The 16,980-nt window shown below is 50.0% G+C and overlaps 1 long non-coding RNA gene across 1 annotated transcript; it reads left to right on the top strand.

Annotated features, from left to right (window-relative positions):
• The first annotated feature begins 206 nt into the window (after nt 1–206).
• LOC147649977 (uncharacterized) lies at nt 207–16,007 on the top strand. The gene is made up of 11 exons (XR_015277253.1): nt 207–2,491; nt 2,586–2,819; nt 3,113–5,653; nt 5,748–5,981; nt 6,273–8,807; nt 8,902–9,135; nt 9,427–11,961; nt 12,056–12,289; nt 12,581–15,115; nt 15,210–15,443; nt 15,735–16,007. It is a non-coding gene; the product is annotated as an uncharacterized LOC147649977 (long non-coding RNA).
• Nucleotides 16,008–16,980: the final 973 nt, after the last annotated feature.

The raw sequence follows: 16,980 nt of genomic DNA, 5'->3' as shown, positions 1-16,980 counted from the left end.
TACATACGTTTTACAGTTGTTGTCTTCAGGATAGAAGTTTTAGAGTTTGTTTAAGTTGTCTGTAAATACGTTTCATAGAGTTTTGTTAGAGCTGTTCTCAGGTAAATAGGTTCTATAATTTGTTGTTGTTGTTGTTGTTGTTGTTACCAATATTCTTACAGTGTAAATATGTGGTGTAGTTCATTCTTGTTCCTTTTCTTCTACAGATAAACAGTCTTTGATTTTCACACCCCAGTTCTCTTTGCATTTTCTTCGGGCACATTTGCAAAGCTGTGGCTTGTTTCGGGAACAATGTTTGCAGGACTCTAAAAAGAGTATCACAACCGCTCTGCCACACTCTCAGCTGCTGCTGCTGCCCCAAAAAGCACTGGCTGGCTTTGCTCACACAATCACAGTTGTGGTGGCATTTCTACCACACCACAGGACAGCGATGTTTTCCCTCTTCTCCTGGAAATACCTACAGCACTTGTGGGTAGCAGGGCAAACCTGAGCCTCTTTTAGTGGCCCTTGAAATTGGACATGTGAAATGAGGCACACAAAGCCACAGGCCAGCTGAACCTGGCATCTCTGAATGGGTCTTTACATTCTTCCCAGGAAGATGAATGGCAATCACTATTTTGGCAGGGAGGAAAGTGCATCAGCTAGCAATTTGCTGTAGAAAATGTGCTTTCTGCTCCTCTCACAGCCAAAACTCCTACACATTTCTTGGAAGTCCTTCTTAGATAAGGACCGTGTTCAACTGAGTGACAGTGAAGCCAAATGGCAATGCCGCAATCAATTGTCCTGTACACAATCTCCTTCATCCACGTGGAAGGTTACTCACGGGCACACAAGAGGACGGAAGAAACCCAAATGCATCGTTGGACATAATAAAGTCAGACGTGTGGAGGGATGAAGAAATCTTGCAGAGATATGGAAAGCTGCCCTGAAAACCCAGTTCGGGGAGAGCCTGAGCTCTTTTGTGCTTCTAGGCCTGAAGATGCTCAGCACCTTTCCCAGATGCTCAGCAGGCAGTAGGATTGTGCAGGAATCTGGCTCTGGAAATGCCAGTGCCTCAACTGAGAGCTGTGGCAAGGATTTCCATTGCATGGAGAGGGGCCACAAGAGTCCTGCAAGAGTCTTTCAGCAGAGCAAACAGCAGCCTGGAGGGTGGGCAATGCTGCATCTGGACCACTGCATGCTCATCCTTCACCACAATGCAGAGCTGCCATGGATCACTTTTTCCATTTGTCCTGTTGGATATGTTTTGGAGAAGTTGTTCTAGGTGGCTTTGGATGGTGATCCAAGTAGGAAGCAGCCATTCGCCTGCTGTGATATCCTTACAACTAGTCCTAACTTCTCATTGCCTTTGGTTTGATTGGGGGTGTTTTATCTGTTTGTTTGATTGGTTTCTTTGGGTTGGTTTCTTTGTGTTTTTCTCTCTTTTGCTTGGAGTTTCTTTTCCTTTTTTAGAAATGACTGGTGAAGTTGGCACAAGCAAACTCCAGAAAACGTAAAGCAGGCTTGACTTTCCAGAAATTGCTTTTGGCTGGCTTTAGCTGCATTCCCCAGGATCACGATCAGCAGTAGATATTTGCAGGTTTTGCTCTGCATCCTCAGCCTGCCCAGGTGTTGTTCAGTGTTTCAGCAGTGGAGAAGACGATGGATATTTTGCTAAACCTCCTTTCAAACAACAGAACTTGGGTTAGCACGACAGAAAAGAAGAAAAGAAAATCTTCGCCAGTTAGAACAGAGCCAGAGTCCCACCATTTCCCTCTCCACTTCTCTTTCTTTTCTACATTTAGAGGTAAAGCTTCCATCTCCAAAAGCTTCCATCTCTCACTTCCTGATGTAGCCATTTGCTACCCTTTAGCCTTGACTGCCACGCATCGGACTGCTGTCCGTGTGGGGCTGGGGATGCTCAGCCTGGAAAGAGAAGGGGGCTGGCGAGGCCTCCCTGCAGCTCTAGGAAAGATGGGCACAGGGAGGAGAAGCCTTTCAACTGCAGGAGTGAGCTTGAAGTTGGATCTAATGAAGCTGCTCTTTTCCACTCCGGCTGCTGGGCCACTGGCCCAGGCTGTGCACAGAGGCTGGGGATGCTCCATCCTTGGCAACATCCAAGGCCAGCTGGGAGCGGGGCTCTGAGCAACCTATTCTAGGGGAAGATCGCTCCGCTTGGAACAAGATGGTCTTTAGGGACCCTTCCAAGCCCAAGCACCCAGGGATTCCATCATTCATTCTACGGTCTCCGTTGTCCACTTCAGCCTGGGCCTGAACTCCTGGCGGTGATGTCACAGTGCACGCTCCAGCTAGAACTTCCAGCATCCAGCAACGGCCACAACACAACCCTTGGCTCCTTGTGCCAGCACGCTCTTCATTCACCCTGCTCCAAGCCTACCCCTGTCACCTTGTTGCCACCTGCTCCCTGATTCCCCCAGCAGTCCCCAAAGCTCCCCATCGCTTGGATTTTGCTCTCCATCCCTGCAGGATGTCTGCATTTGTTCCAAAAGAGGTATGGTACTATTCCACGGAGGCGGACACCCCGCAGCTGCCTGGCTGGGCTGGAGCTCTGTGGGACAGGCTGGGAAATTTTGCTACCTCTGCAGGCTGGCACAGACGGAGAGGAGGAGACGGACGTCGATACACAGACTGATAGAGAAGAAGCCATGGAAGTGGACGGAGAGGATACTGGAGAGGAAGAGATGGATGTGGATATGTACGAGACAGAGGAAGAGATGGAGGTGGAAACGAAAGATTATGTTGAAGAGATGGATATTGATCTAAAAGACAAGGAGGAAGACATGGTCTTGGGATGAAGACCGATGCCAGCAGCAGAACAGGCAGGTGCTCCCCCCACAGGCAGAGTGGGGCCCCTGCTGCCAGCCTGGGGCCGGGCTGGGCACTTCCTGCTCAGGGACACGCTAGCCCATGCACTGGATTCTGCTGGCCATCCCTGGCCTGGCCTGGGCTTGCTGTGGGCCACACAAGCCCTGTTCCAGTGCCTGGGCCACAGCCCCCAGCCAGGCTCCCTTCTGGCAGCAGAGTCCCACTGGGCCAGTGTCCCAGCCCGGCAGCACATGGAACACCCTTCCGTGCCTGACTGCACTGACCGTGCTACTTGTTTTTCTTGCAGGACTTAGGGACATCACAGACACAGATGCCACCCTGCTGTACATACGTTTTACAGTTGTTGTGTTCAGGATAGAGGTTTTAGAGTTTGTTTAAGTTGTCTGTAAATACGTTTCATAGAGTTTTGTTAGATCTCTTCTCAGGTAAATAGGTTCTATAGTTTGTTGTTGTTGTTGTGGTTGTGGTTGTTGTTGTTGTTACCAATATTCTTACAGTGTAAATATGTGGTGTAGTTCATTCTTGTTCCTTTTCTTCTACAGATAAACAGTCTTTGATTTTCACACCCCAGTTCTCTTTGCATTTTCTTCGGGCACATTTGCAAAGCTGTGGGTTGTTTCGGGAACAATGTTTGCAGGACTCTAAAAAGAGTATCACAACCGCTCTGCCACACTCTCAGCTGCTGCTGCTGCCCCAAAAAGCACTGGCTGGCTTTGCTCACACAATCACAGTTGTGGTGGCATTTCTACCACACCACAGGACAGCGATGTTTTCCCTCTTCTCCTGGAAATACCTACAGCACTTGTGGGTAGCAAGGCAAACATGAGCCTCTTTTAGTGGCCCTTGAAATTGGACATGTGAAATGAGGCACACAAAGCCACAGGCCAGCTGAACCTGGCATCTCTGAATGGGTCTTTACATTCTTCCCAGGAAGATGAATGGCAATCACTATTTTGGCAGGGAGGAAAGTGCATCAGCTAGCAATTTGCTGTAGAAAATGTGCTTTCTGCTCCTCTCACAGCCCAAACTCCTACCCATTTCTTGGAAGTCCTTCTTAGATAAGGACCGTGTTCAACTGAGTGACAGTGAAGCCAAATGGCAATGCCGCAATCAATTGTCCTGTACACAATCTCCTTCATCCACGTGGAAGGTTACTCACGGGCACACAAGAGGACGGAAGAAACCCAAATGCATCGTTGGACATAATAAAGTCAGACGTGTTGAGGGATGAAGAAATCTTGCAGAGATATGGAAAGCTGCCCTGAAAACCCAGTTCGGGGAGAGCCTGAGCTCTTTTGTGCTTCTAGGCCTGAAGATGCTCAGCACCTTTCCCAGATGCTCAGCAGGCAGTAGGATTGTGCCTGAATCTGGCTCTGGAAATGCCAGTGCCTCAACTGAGAGCTGTGGCAAGGATTTCCATTGCATGGAGAGGGGCCACAAGAGTCCTGCAAGAGTCTTTCAGCAGAGCAAACAGCAGCCTGGAGGGTGGGCAATGCTGCATCTGGACCACTGCATGCTCATCCTTCACCACAATGCAGAGCTGCCATGGATCACTTTTTCCATTTGTCCTGTTGGATATGTTTTGGACAAGTTGTTCTAGGTGGCTTTGGATGGTGATCCAAGTAGGAAGCAGCCATTCGCCTGCTGTGATATCCTTACAACTAGTCCTAACTTCTCATTGCCTTTGGTTTGATTGGGGGTGTTTTATCTGTTTGTTTGATTGGTTTCTTTGGGTTGGTTTCTTTGTGTTTTTCTCTCTTTTGCTTGGAGTTTCTTTTCCTTTTTTAGAAATGACTGGTGAAGTTGGCACAACCAAACTCCAGAAAACGTAAAGCAGGCTTGACTTTCCAGAAATTGCATTTGGCTGGCTTTAGCTGCATTCCCCAGGATCACGATCAGCAGTAGATATTTGCAGGTTTTGCTCTGCATCCTCAGCCTGCCCAGGTGTTGTTCAGTGTTTCAGCAGTGGAGAAGACGATGGATATTTTGCTAAACCTCCTTTCAAACAACAGAACTTGGGTTAGCACGACAGAAAAGAAGAAAAGAAAATCTTCGCCAGTTAGAACAGAGCCAGAGTCCCACCATTTCCCCCTCCACTTTTCTTTCTTTTCTACATTTAGAGGTAAAGCTTCCATCTCCAAAAGCTTCCATCTCTCACTTCCTGATGTAGCCATTTGCTACCCTTTAGCCTTGACTGCCACGCATCGGACTGCTGTCCGTGTGGGGCTGGGGATGCTCAGCCTGGAAAGAGAAGGGGGCTGGCGAGGCCTCCCTGCAGCTCTAGGAAAGATGGGCACAGGGAGGAGAAGCCTTTCAACTGCAGGAGTGAGCTTGAAGTTGGATCTAATGAAGCTGCTCTTTTCCACTCCGGCTGCTGGGCCACTGGCCCAGGCTGTGCACAGAGGCTGGGGATGCTCCATCCTTGGCAACATCCAAGGCCAGCTGGGAGCGGGGCTCTGAGCAACCTATTCTAGGGGAAGATCGCTCCGCTTGGAACAAGATGGTCTTTAGGGTCCCTTCCAAGCCCAAGCACCCAGGGATTCCATCGTTCATTCTACGGTCTCCGTTGTCCACTTCAGCCTGGGCCTGAACTCCTGGCGGTGATGTCACAGTGCACGCTCCAGCTAGAACTTCCAGCATCCAGCAACGGCCACAACACAACCCTTGGCTCCTTGTGCCAGCACGCTCTTCATTCACCCTGCTCCAAGCCTACCCCTGTCACCTTGTTGCCACCTGCTCCCTGATTCCCCCAGCAGTCCCCAAAGCTCCCCATCGCTTGGATTTTGCTCTCCATCCCTGCAGGATGTCTGCATTTGTTCCAAAAGAGGTATGGTACTATTCCACGGAGGCGGACACCCCGCAGCTGCCTGGCTGGGCTGGAGCTCTGTGGGACAGGCTGGGAAATTTTGCTACCTCTGCAGGCTGGCACAGACGGAGAGGAGGAGACGGACGTCGATACACAGACTGATAGAGAAGAAGCCATGGAAGTGGACGGAGAGGATACTGGAGAGGAAGAGATGGATGTGGATATGTACGAGACAGAGGAAGAGATGGAGGTGGAAACGAAAGATTATGTTGAAGAGATGGATATTGATCTAAAAGACAAGGAGGAAGACATGGTCTTGGGATGAAGACCGATGCCAGCAGCAGAACAGGCAGGTGCTCCCCACAGGCAGAATGGGGCCCCTGCTGCCAGCCTGGGGCCGGGCTGGGCACTTCCTGCTCAGGGACACGCTAGCCCATGCACTGCATTCTGCTGGCCATCCCTGGCCTGGCCTGGGCTTGCTGTGGGCCACACAAGCCCTGTTCCAGTGCCTGGGCCACAGCCCCCAGCCAGGCTCCCTTCTGGCAGCAGAGTCCCACTGGGCCAGTGTCCCAGCCCGGCAGCACATGGAACACCCTTCCGTGCCTGACTGCACTGACCGTGCTACTTGTTTTTCTTGCAGGACTTAGGGACATCACAGACACAGATGCCACCCTGCTGTACATACGTTTTACAGTTGTTGTGTTCAGGATAGAGGTTTTAGAGTTTGTTTAAGTTGTCTGTAAATACGTTTCATAGAGTTTTGTTAGATCTCTTCTCAGGTAAATAGGTTCTATAGTTTGTTGTTGTTGTTGTGGTTGTTGTTGTTGTTACCAATATTCTTACAGTGTAAATATGTGGTGTAGTTCATTCTTGTTCCTTTTCTTCTACAGATAAACAGTCTTTGATTTTCACACCCCAGTTCTCTTTGCATTTTCTTCGGGCACATTTGCAAAGCTGTGGGTTGTTTCGGGAACAATGTTTGCAGGACTCTAAAAAGAGTATCACAACCGCTCTGCCACACTCTCAGCTGCTGCTGCTGCCCCAAAAAGCACTGGCTGGCTTTGCTCACACAATCACAGTTGTGGTGGCATTTCTACCACACCACAGGACAGCGATATTTTCCCTCTTCTCCTGGAAATACCTACAGCACTTGTGGGTAGCAAGGCAAACATGAGCCTCTTTTAGTGGCCCTTGAAATTGGACATGTGAAATGAGGCACACAAAGCCACAGGCCAGCTGAACCTGGCATCTCTGAATGGGTCTTTACATTCTTCCCAGGAAGATGAATGGCAATCACTATTTTGGCAGGGAGGAAAGTGCATCAGCTAGCAATTTGCTGTAGAAAATGTGCTTTCTGCTCTTCTCACAGCCCAAACTCCTACCCATTTCTTGGAAGTCCTTCTTAGATAAGGACCGTGTTCAACTGAGTGACAGTGAAGCCAAATGGCAATGCCGCAATCAATTGTCCTGTACACAATCTCCTTCATCCACGTGGAAGGTTACTCACGGGCACACAAGAGGACGGAAGAAACCCAAATGCATCGTTGGACATAATAAAGTCAGACGTGTTGAGGGATGAAGAAATCTTGCAGAGATATGGAAAGCTGCCCTGAAAACCCAGTTCGGGGAGAGCCTGAGCTCTTTTGTGCTTCTAGGCCTGAAGATGCTCAGCACCTTTCCCAGATGCTCAGCAGGCAGTAGGATTGTGCCTGAATCTGGCTCTGGAAATGCCAGTGCCTCAACTGAGAGCTGTGGCAAGGATTTCCATTGCATGGAGAGGGGCCACAAGAGTCCTGCAAGAGTCTTTCAGCAGAGCAAACAGCAGCCTGGAGGGTGGGCAATGCTGCATCTGGACCACTGCATGCTCATCCTTCACCACAATGCAGAGCTGCCATGGATCACTTTTTCCATTTGTCCTGTTGGATATGTTTTGGACAAGTTGTTCTAGGTGGCTTTGGATGGTGATCCAAGTAGGAAGCAGCCATTCGCCTGCTGTGATATCCTTACAACTAGTCCTAACTTCTCATTGCCTTTGGTTTGATTGGGGGTGTTTTATCTGTTTGTTTGATTGGTTTCTTTGGGTTGGTTTCTTCGTGTTTTTCTCTCTTTTGCTTGGAGTTTCTTTTCCTTTTTTAGAAATGACTGGTGAAGTTGGCACAACCAAACTCCAGAAAACGTAAAGCAGGCTTGACTTTCCAGAAATTGCATTTGGCTGGCTTTAGCTGCATTCCCCAGGATCACGATCAGCAGTAGATATTTGCAGGTTTTGCTCTGCATCCTCAGCCTGCCCAGGTGTTGTTCAGTGTTTCAGCAGTGGAGAAGACGATGGATATTTTGCTAAACCTCCTTTCAAACAACAGAACTTGGGTTAGCACGACAGAAAAGAAGAAAAGAAAATCTTCGCCAGTTAGAACAGAGCCAGAGTCCCACCATTTCCCCCTCCACTTCTCTTTCTTTTCTACATTTAGAGGTAAAGCTTCCATCTCCAAAAGCTTCCATCTCTCACTTCCTGATGTAGCCATTTGCTACCCTTTAGCCTTGACTGCCACGCATCGGACTGCTGTCCGTGTGGGGCTGGGGATGCTCAGCCTGGAAAGAGAAGGGGGCTGGCGAGGCCTCCCTGCAGCTCTAGGAAAGATGGGCACAGGGAGGAGAAGCCTTTCAACTGCAGGAGTGAGCTTGAAGTTGGATCTAATGAAGCTGCTCTTTTCCACTCCGGCTGCTGGGCCACTGGCCCAGGCTGTGCACAGAGGCTGGGGATGCTCCATCCTTGGCAACATCCAAGGCCAGCTGGGAGCGGGGCTCTGAGCAACCTATTCTAGGGGAAGATCGCTCCGCTTGGAACAAGATGGTCTTTAGGGTCCCTTCCAAGCCCAAGCACCCAGGGATTCCATCGTTCATTCTACGGTCTCCGTTGTCCACTTCAGCCTGGGCCTGAACTCCTGGCGGTGATGTCACAGTGCACGCTCCAGCTAGAACTTCCAGCATCCAGCAACGGCCACAACACAACCCTTGGCTCCTTGTGCCAGCACGCTCTTCATTCACCCTGCTCCAAGCCTACCCCTGTCACCTTGTTGCCACCTGCTCCCTGATTCCCCCAGCAGTCCCCAAAGCTCCCCATCGCTTGGATTTTGCTCTCCATCCCTGCAGGATGTCTGCATTTGTTCCAAAAGAGGTATGGTACTATTCCACGGAGGCAGACACCCCGCAGCTGCCTGGCTGGGCTGGAGCTCTGTGGGACAGTGTGGGAAATTTTGCTACCTCTGCAGGCTGGCACAGACGGAGAGGAGGAGACGGACGTCGATACACAGACTGATAGAGAAGAAGCCATGGAAGTGGACGGAGAGGATACTGGAGAGGAAGAGATGGATGTGGATATGTACGAGACAGAGGAAGAGATGGAGGTGGAAACGAAAGATTATGTTGAAGAGATGGATATTGATCTAAAAGACAAGGAGGAAGACATGGTCTTGGGATGAAGACCGATGCCAGCAGCAGAACAGGCAGGTGCTCCCCACAGGCAGAATGGGGCCCCTGCTGCCAGCCTGGGGCCGGGCTGGGCACTTCCTGCTCAGGGACACGCTAGCCCATGCACTGGATTCTGCTGGCCATCCCTGGCCTGGCCTGGGCTTGCTGTGGGCCACACAAGCCCTGTTCCAGTGCCTGGGCCACAGCCCCCAGCCAGGCTCCCTTCTGGCAGCAGAGTCCCACTGGGCCAGTGTCCCAGCCCGGCAGCACATGGAACACCCTTCCGTGCCTGACTGCACTGACCGTGCTACTTGTTTTTCTTGCAGGACTTAGGGACATCACAGACACAGATGCCACCCTGCTGTACATACGTTTTACAGTTGTTGTGTTCAGGATAGAGGTTTTAGAGTTTGTTTAAGTTGTCTGTAAATACGTTTCATAGAGTTTTGTTAGATCTCTTCTCAGGTAAATAGGTTCTATAGTTTGTTGTTGTTGTTGTGGTTGTTGTTGTTGTTACCAATATTCTTACAGTGTAAATATGTGGTGTAGTTCATTCTTGTTCCTTTTCTTCTACAGATAAACAGTCTTTGATTTTCACACCCCAGTTCTCTTTGCATTTTCTTCGGGCACATTTGCAAAGCTGTGGGTTGTTTCGGGAACAATGTTTGCAGGACTCTAAAAAGAGTATCACAACCGCTCTGCCACACTCTCAGCTGCTGCTGCTGCCCCAAAAAGCACTGGCTGGCTTTGCTCACACAATCACAGTTGTGGTGGCATTTCTACCACACCACAGGACAGCGATGTTTTCCCTCTTCTCCTGGAAATACCTACAGCACTTGTGGGTAGCAAGGCAAACATGAGCCTCTTTTAGTGGCCCTTGAAATTGGACATGTGAAATGAGGCACACAAAGCCACAGGCCAGCTGAACCTGGCATCTCTGAATGGGTCTTTACATTCTTCCCAGGAAGATGAATGGCAATCACTATTTTGGCAGGGAGGAAAGTGCATCAGCTAGCAATTTGCTGTAGAAAATGTGCTTTCTGCTCCTCTCACAGCCCAAACTCCTACCCATTTCTTGGAAGTCCTTCTTAGATAAGGACCGTGTTCAACTGAGTGACAGTGAAGCCAAATGGCAATGCCGCAATCAATTGTCCTGTACACAATCTCCTTCATCCACGTGGAAGGTTACTCACGGGCACACAAGAGGACGGAAGAAACCCAAATGCATCGTTGGACATAATAAAGTCAGACGTGTTGAGGGATGAAGAAATCTTGCAGAGATATGGAAAGCTGCCCTGAAAACCCAGTTCGGGGAGAGCCTGAGCTCTTTTGTGCTTCTAGGCCTGAAGATGCTCAGCACCTTTCCCAGATGCTCAGCAGGCAGTAGGATTGTGCCTGAATCTGGCTCTGGAAATGCCAGTGCCTCAACTGAGAGCTGTGGCAAGGATTTCCATTGCATGGAGAGGGGCCACAAGAGTCCTGCAAGAGTCTTTCAGCAGAGCAAACAGCAGCCTGGAGGGTGGGCAATGCTGCATCTGGACCACTGCATGCTCATCCTTCACCACAATGCAGAGCTGCCATGGATCACTTTTTCCATTTGTCCTGTTGGATATGTTTTGGACAAGTTGTTCTAGGTGGCTTTGGATGGTGATCCAAGTAGGAAGCAGCCATTCGCCTGCTGTGATATCCTTACAACTAGTCCTAACTTCTCATTGCCTTTGGTTTGATTGGGGGTGTTTTATCTGTTTGTTTGATTGGTTTCTTTGGGTTGGTTTCTTTGTGTTTTTCTCTCTTTTGCTTGGAGTTTCTTTTCCTTTTTTAGAAATGACTGGTGAAGTTGGCACAACCAAACTCCAGAAAACGTAAAGCAGGCTTGACTTTCCAGAAATTGCATTTGGCTGGCTTTAGCTGCATTCCCCAGGATCACGATCAGCAGTAGATATTTGCAGGTTTTGCTCTGCATCCTCAGCCTGCCCAGGTGTTGTTCAGTGTTTCAGCAGTGGAGAAGACGATGGATATTTTGCTAAACCTCCTTTCAAACAACAGAACTTGGGTTAGCACGACAGAAAAGAAGAAAAGAAAATCTTCGCCAGTTAGAACAGAGCCAGAGTCCCACCATTTCCCCCTCCACTTCTCTTTCTTTTCTACATTTAGAGGTAAAGCTTCCATCTCCAAAAGCTTCCATCTCTCACTTCCTGATGTAGCCATTTGCTACCCTTTAGCCTTGACTGCCACGCATCGGACTGCTGTCCGTGTGGGGCTGGGGATGCTCAGCCTGGAAAGAGAAGGGGGCTGGCGAGGCCTCCCTGCAGCTCTAGGAAAGATGGGCACAGGGAGGAGAAGCCTTTCAACTGCAGGAGTGAGCTTGAAGTTGGATCTAATGAAGCTGCTCTTTTCCACTCCGGCTGCTGGGCCACTGGCCCAGGCTGTGCACAGAGGCTGGGGATGCTCCATCCTTGGCAACATCCAAGGCCAGCTGGGAGCGGGGCTCTGAGCAACCTATTCTAGGGGAAGATCGCTCCGCTTGGAACAAGATGGTCTTTAGGGTCCCTTCCAAGCCCAAGCACCCAGGGATTCCATCATTCATTCTACGGTCTCCGTTGTCCACTTCAGCCTGGGCCTGAACTCCTGGCGGTGATGTCACAGTGCACGCTCCAGCTAGAACTTCCAGCATCCAGCAACGGCCACAACACAACCCTTGGCTCCTTGTGCCAGCACGCTCTTCATTCACCCTGCTCCAAGCCTACCCCTGTCACCTTGTTGCCACCTGCTCCCTGATTCCCCCAGCAGTCCCCAAAGCTCCCCATCGCTTGGATTTTGCTCTCCATCCCTGCAGGATGTCTGCATTTGTTCCAAAAGAGGTATGGTACTATTCCACGGAGGCGGACACCCCGCAGCTGCCTGGCTGGGCTGGAGCTCTGTGGGACAGTGTGGGAAATTTTGCTACCTCTGCAGGCTGGCACAGACGGAGAGGAGGAGACGGACGTCGATACACAGACTGATAGAGAAGAAGCCATGGAAGTGGACGGAGAGGATACTGGAGAGCAAGAGATGGATGTGGATATGTACGAGACAGAGGAAGAGATGGAGGTGGAAACGAAAGATTATGTTGAAGAGATGGATATTGATCTAAAAGACAAGGAGGAAGACATGGTCTTGGGATGAAGACCGATGCCAGCAGCAGAACAGGCAGGTGCTCCCCACAGGCAGAATGGGGCCCCTGCTGCCAGCCTGGGGCCGGGCTGGGCACTTCCTGCTCAGGGACACGCTAGCCCATGCACTGGATTCTGCTGGCCATCCCTGGCCTGGCCTGGGCTTGCTGTGGGCCACACAAGCCCTGTTCCAGTGCCTGGGCCACAGCCCCCAGCCAGGCTCCCTTCTGGCAGCAGAGTCCCACTGGGCCAGTGTCCCAGCCCGGCAGCACATGCAACACCCTTCCGTGCCTGACTGCACTGACCGTGCTACTTGTTTTTCTTCCAGGACTTAGGGACATCACAGACACAGATGCCACCCTGCTGTACATACGTTTTACAGTTGTTGTGTTCAGGATAGAGGTTTTAGAGTTTGTTTAAGTTGTCTGTAAATACGTTTCATAGAGTTTTGTTAGATCTCTTCTCAGGTAAATAGGTTCTATAGTTTGTTGTTGTTGTTGTGGTTGTTGTTGTTGTTACCAATATTCTTACAGTGTAAATATGTGGTGTAGTTCATTCTTGTTCCTTTTCTTCTACAGATAAACAGTCTTTGATTTTCACACCCCAGTTCTCTTTGCATTTTCTTCGGGCACATTTGCAAAGCTGTGGGTTGTTTCGGGAACAATGTTTGCAGGACTCTAAAAAGAGTATCACAACCGCTCTGCCACACTCTCAGCTGCTGCTGCTGCCCCAAAAAGCACTGGCTGGCTTTGCTCACACAATCACAGTTGTGGTGGCATTTCTACCACACCACAGGACAGCGATGTTTTCCCTCTTCTCCTGGAAATACCTACAGCACTTGTGGGTAGCAAGGCAAACATGAGCCTCTTTTAGTGGCCCTTGAAATTGGACATGTGAAATGAGGCACACAAAGCCACAGGCCAGCTGAACCTGGCATCTCTGAATGGGTCTTTACATTCTTCCCAGGAAGATGAATGGCAATCACTATTTTGGCAGGGAGGAAAGTGCATCAGCTAGCAATTTGCTGTAGAAAATGTGCTTTCTGCTCCTCTCACAGCCCAAACTCCTACCCATTTCTTGGAAGTCCTTCTTAGATAAGGACCGTGTTCAACTGAGTGACAGTGAAGCCAAATGGCAATGCCGCAATCAATTGTCCTGTACACAATCTCCTTCATCCACGTGGAAGGTTACTCACGGGCACACAAGAGGACGGAAGAAACCCAAATGCATCGTTGGACATAATAAAGTCAGACGTGTTGAGGGATGAAGAAATCTTGCAGAGATATGGAAAGCTGCCCTGAAAACCCAGTTCGGGGAGAGCCTGAGCTCTTTTGTGCTTCTAGGCCTGAAGATGCTCAGCAGCTTTCCCAGATGCTCAGCAGGCAGTAAGATTGTGCAGGAATCTGGCTCTGGAAATGCCAGTGCCTCAACTGAGAGCTGTGGCAAGGATTTCCATTGCATGGAGAGGGGCCACAAGAGTCCTGCAAGAGTCTTTCAGCAGAGCAAACAGCAGCCTGGAGGGTGGGCAATGCTGCATCTGGACCACTGCATGCTCATCCTTCACCACAATGCAGAGCTGCCATGGATCACTTTTTCCATTTGTCCTGTTGGATATGTTTTGGACAAGTTGTTCTAGGTGGCTTTGGATGGTGATCCAAGTAGGAAGCAGCCATTCGCCTGCTGTGATATCCTTACAACTAGTCCTAACTTCTCATTGCCTTTGGTTTGATTGGGGGTGTTTTATCTGTTTGTTTGATTGGTTTCTTTGGGTTGGTTTCTTTGTGTTTTTCTCTCTTTTGCTTGGAGTTTCTTTTCCTTTTTTAGAAATGACTGGTGAAGTTGGCACAACCAAACTCCAGAAAACGTAAAGCAGGCTTGACTTTCCAGAAATTGCTTTTGGCTGGCTTTAGCTGCATTCCCCAGGATCACCATCAGCAGTAGATATTTGCAGGTTTTGCTCTGCATCCTCAGCCTGCCCAGGTGTTGTTCAGTGTTTCAGCAGTGGAGAAGACGATGGATATTTTGCTAAACCTCCTTTCAAACAACAAAACTTGGGTTAGCACGACAGAAAAGAAGAAAAGAAAATCTTCGCCAGTTAGAACAGAGCCAGAGTCCCACCATTTCCCCCTCCACTTCTCTTTCTTTTCTACATTTAGAGGTAAAGCTTCCATCTCCAAAAGCTTCCATCTCTCACTTCCTGATGTAGCCATTTGCTACCCTTTAGCCTTGACTGCCACGCATCGGACTGCTGTCCGTGTGGGGCTGGGGATGCTCAGCCTGGAAAGAGAAGGGGGCTGGCGAGGCCTCCCTGCAGCTCTAGGAAAGATGGGCACAGGGAGGAGAAGCCTTTCAACTGCAGGAGTGAGCTTGAAGTTGGATCTAATGAAGCTGCTCTTTTCCACTCCGGCTGCTGGGCCACTGGCCCAGGCTGTGCACAGAGGCTGGGGATGCTCCATCCTTGGCAACATCCAAGGCCAGCTGGGAGCGGGGCTCTGAGCAACCTATTCTAGGGGAAGATCGCTCCGCTTGGAACAAGATGGTCTTTAGGGTCCCTTCCAAGCCCAAGCACCCAGGGATTCCATCGTTCATTCTACGGTCTCCGTTGTCCACTTCAGCCTGGGCCTGAACTCCTGGCGGTGATGTCACAGTGCACGCTCCAGCTAGAACTTCCAGCATCCAGCAACGGCCACAACACAACCCTTGGCTCCTTGTGCCAGCACGCTCTTCATTCACCCTGCTCCAAGCCTACCCCTGTCACCTTGTTGCCACCTGCTCCCTGATTCCCCCAGCAGTCCCCAAAGCTCCCCATCGCTTGGATTTTGCTCTCCATCCCTGCAGGATGTCTGCATTTGTTCCAAAAGAGGTATGGTACTATTCCACGGAGGCGGACACCCCGCAGCTGCCTGGCTGGGCTGGAGCTCTGTGGGACAGTGTGGGAAATTTTGCTACCTCTGCAGGCTGGCACAGACGGAGAGGAGGAGACGGACGTCGATACACAGACTGATAGAGAAGAAGCCATGGAAGTGGACGGAGAGGATACTGGAGAGCAAGAGATGGATGTGGATATGTACGAGACAGAGGAAGAGATGGAGGTGGAAACGAAAGATTATGTTGAAGAGATGGATATTGATCTAAAAGACAAGGAGGAAGACATGGTCTTGGGATGAAGACCGATGCCAGCAGCAGAACAGGCAGGTGCTCCCCACAGGCAGAATGGGGCCCCTGCTGCCAGCCTGGGGCCGGGCTGGGCACTTCCTGCTCAGGGACACGTTAGCCCATGCACTGCATTCTGCTGGCCATCCCTGGCCTGGCCTGGGCTTGCTGTGGGCCACACAAGCCCTGTTCCAGTGCCTGGGCCACAGCCCCCAGCCAGGCTCCCTTCTGGCAGCAGAGTCCCACTGGGCCAGTGTCCCAGCCCGGCAGCACATGGAACACCCTTCCGTGCCTGACTGCACTGACCGTGCTACTTGTTTTTCTTGCAGGACTTAGGGACATCACAGACACAGATGCCACCCTGCTGTACATACGTTTTACAGTTGTTGTGTTCAGGATAGAGGTTTTAGAGTTTGTTTAAGTTGCCTGTAAATACGTTTCATAGAGTTTTGTTAGATCTCTTCTCAGGTAAATAGGTTCTATAGTTTGTTGTTGTTGTTGTGGTTGTTGTTGTTGTTACCAATATTCTTACAGTGTAAATATGTGGTGTAGTTCATTCTTGTTCCTTTTCTTCTACAGATAAACAGTCTTTGATTTTCACACCCCAGTTCTCTTTGCATTTTCTTCGGGCACATTTGCAAAGCTGTGGGTTGTTTCGGGAACAATGTTTGCAGGACTCTAAAAAGAGTATCACAACCGCTCTGCCACACTCTCAGCTGCTGCTGCTGCCCCAAAAAGCACTGGCTGGCTTTGCTCACACAATCACAGTTGTGGTGGCATTTCTACCACACCACAGGACAGCGATATTTTCCCTCTTCTCCTGGAAATACCTACAGCACTTGTGGGTAGCAAGGCAAACATGAGCCTCTTTTAGTGGCCCTTGAAATTGGACATGTGAAATGAGGCACACAAAGCCACAGGCCAGCTGAACCTGGCATCTCTGAATGGGTCTTTACATTCTTCCCAGGAAGATGAATGGCAATCACTATTTTGGCAGGGAGGAAAGTGCATCAGCTAGCAATTTGCTGTAGAAAATGTGCTTTCTGCTCTTCTCACAGCCCAAACTCCTACCCATTTCTTGGAAGTCCTTCTTAGATAAGGACCGTGTTCAACTGAGTGACAGTGAAGCCAAATGGCAATGCCGCAATCAATTGTCCTGTACACAATCTCCTTCATCCACGTGGAAGGTTACTCACGGGCACACAAGAGGACGGAAGAAACCCAAATGCATCGTTGGACATAATAAAGTCAGACGTGTTGAGGGATGAAGAAATCTTGCAGAGATATGGAAAGCTGCCCTGAAAACCCAGTTCGGGGAGAGCCTGAGCTCTTTTGTGCTTCTAGGCCTGAAGATGCTCAGCACCTTTCCCAGATGCTCAGCAGGCAGTAGGATTGTGCCTGAATCTGGCTCTGGAAATGCCAGTGCCTCAACTGAGAGCTGTGGCAAGGATTTCCATTGCATGGAGAGGGGCCACAAGAGTCCTGCAAGAGTCTTTCAGCAGAGCAAACAGCAGCCTGGAGGGTGGGCAATGCTGCATCTGGACCACTGCATGCTCATCCTTCACCACAATGCAG

The sequence above is a fragment of the Cyanistes caeruleus genome, chromosome 17 (assembly GCF_971803275.1).
Source record: "Cyanistes caeruleus chromosome 17, bCyaCae1.hap1.1, whole genome shotgun sequence".
Classification (NCBI taxonomy): domain Eukaryota; kingdom Metazoa; phylum Chordata; class Aves; order Passeriformes; family Paridae; genus Cyanistes; species Cyanistes caeruleus.
Note: the sequence above shows the minus strand (reverse complement) of the source record. Positions and strands in the feature narration are given on the sequence as shown.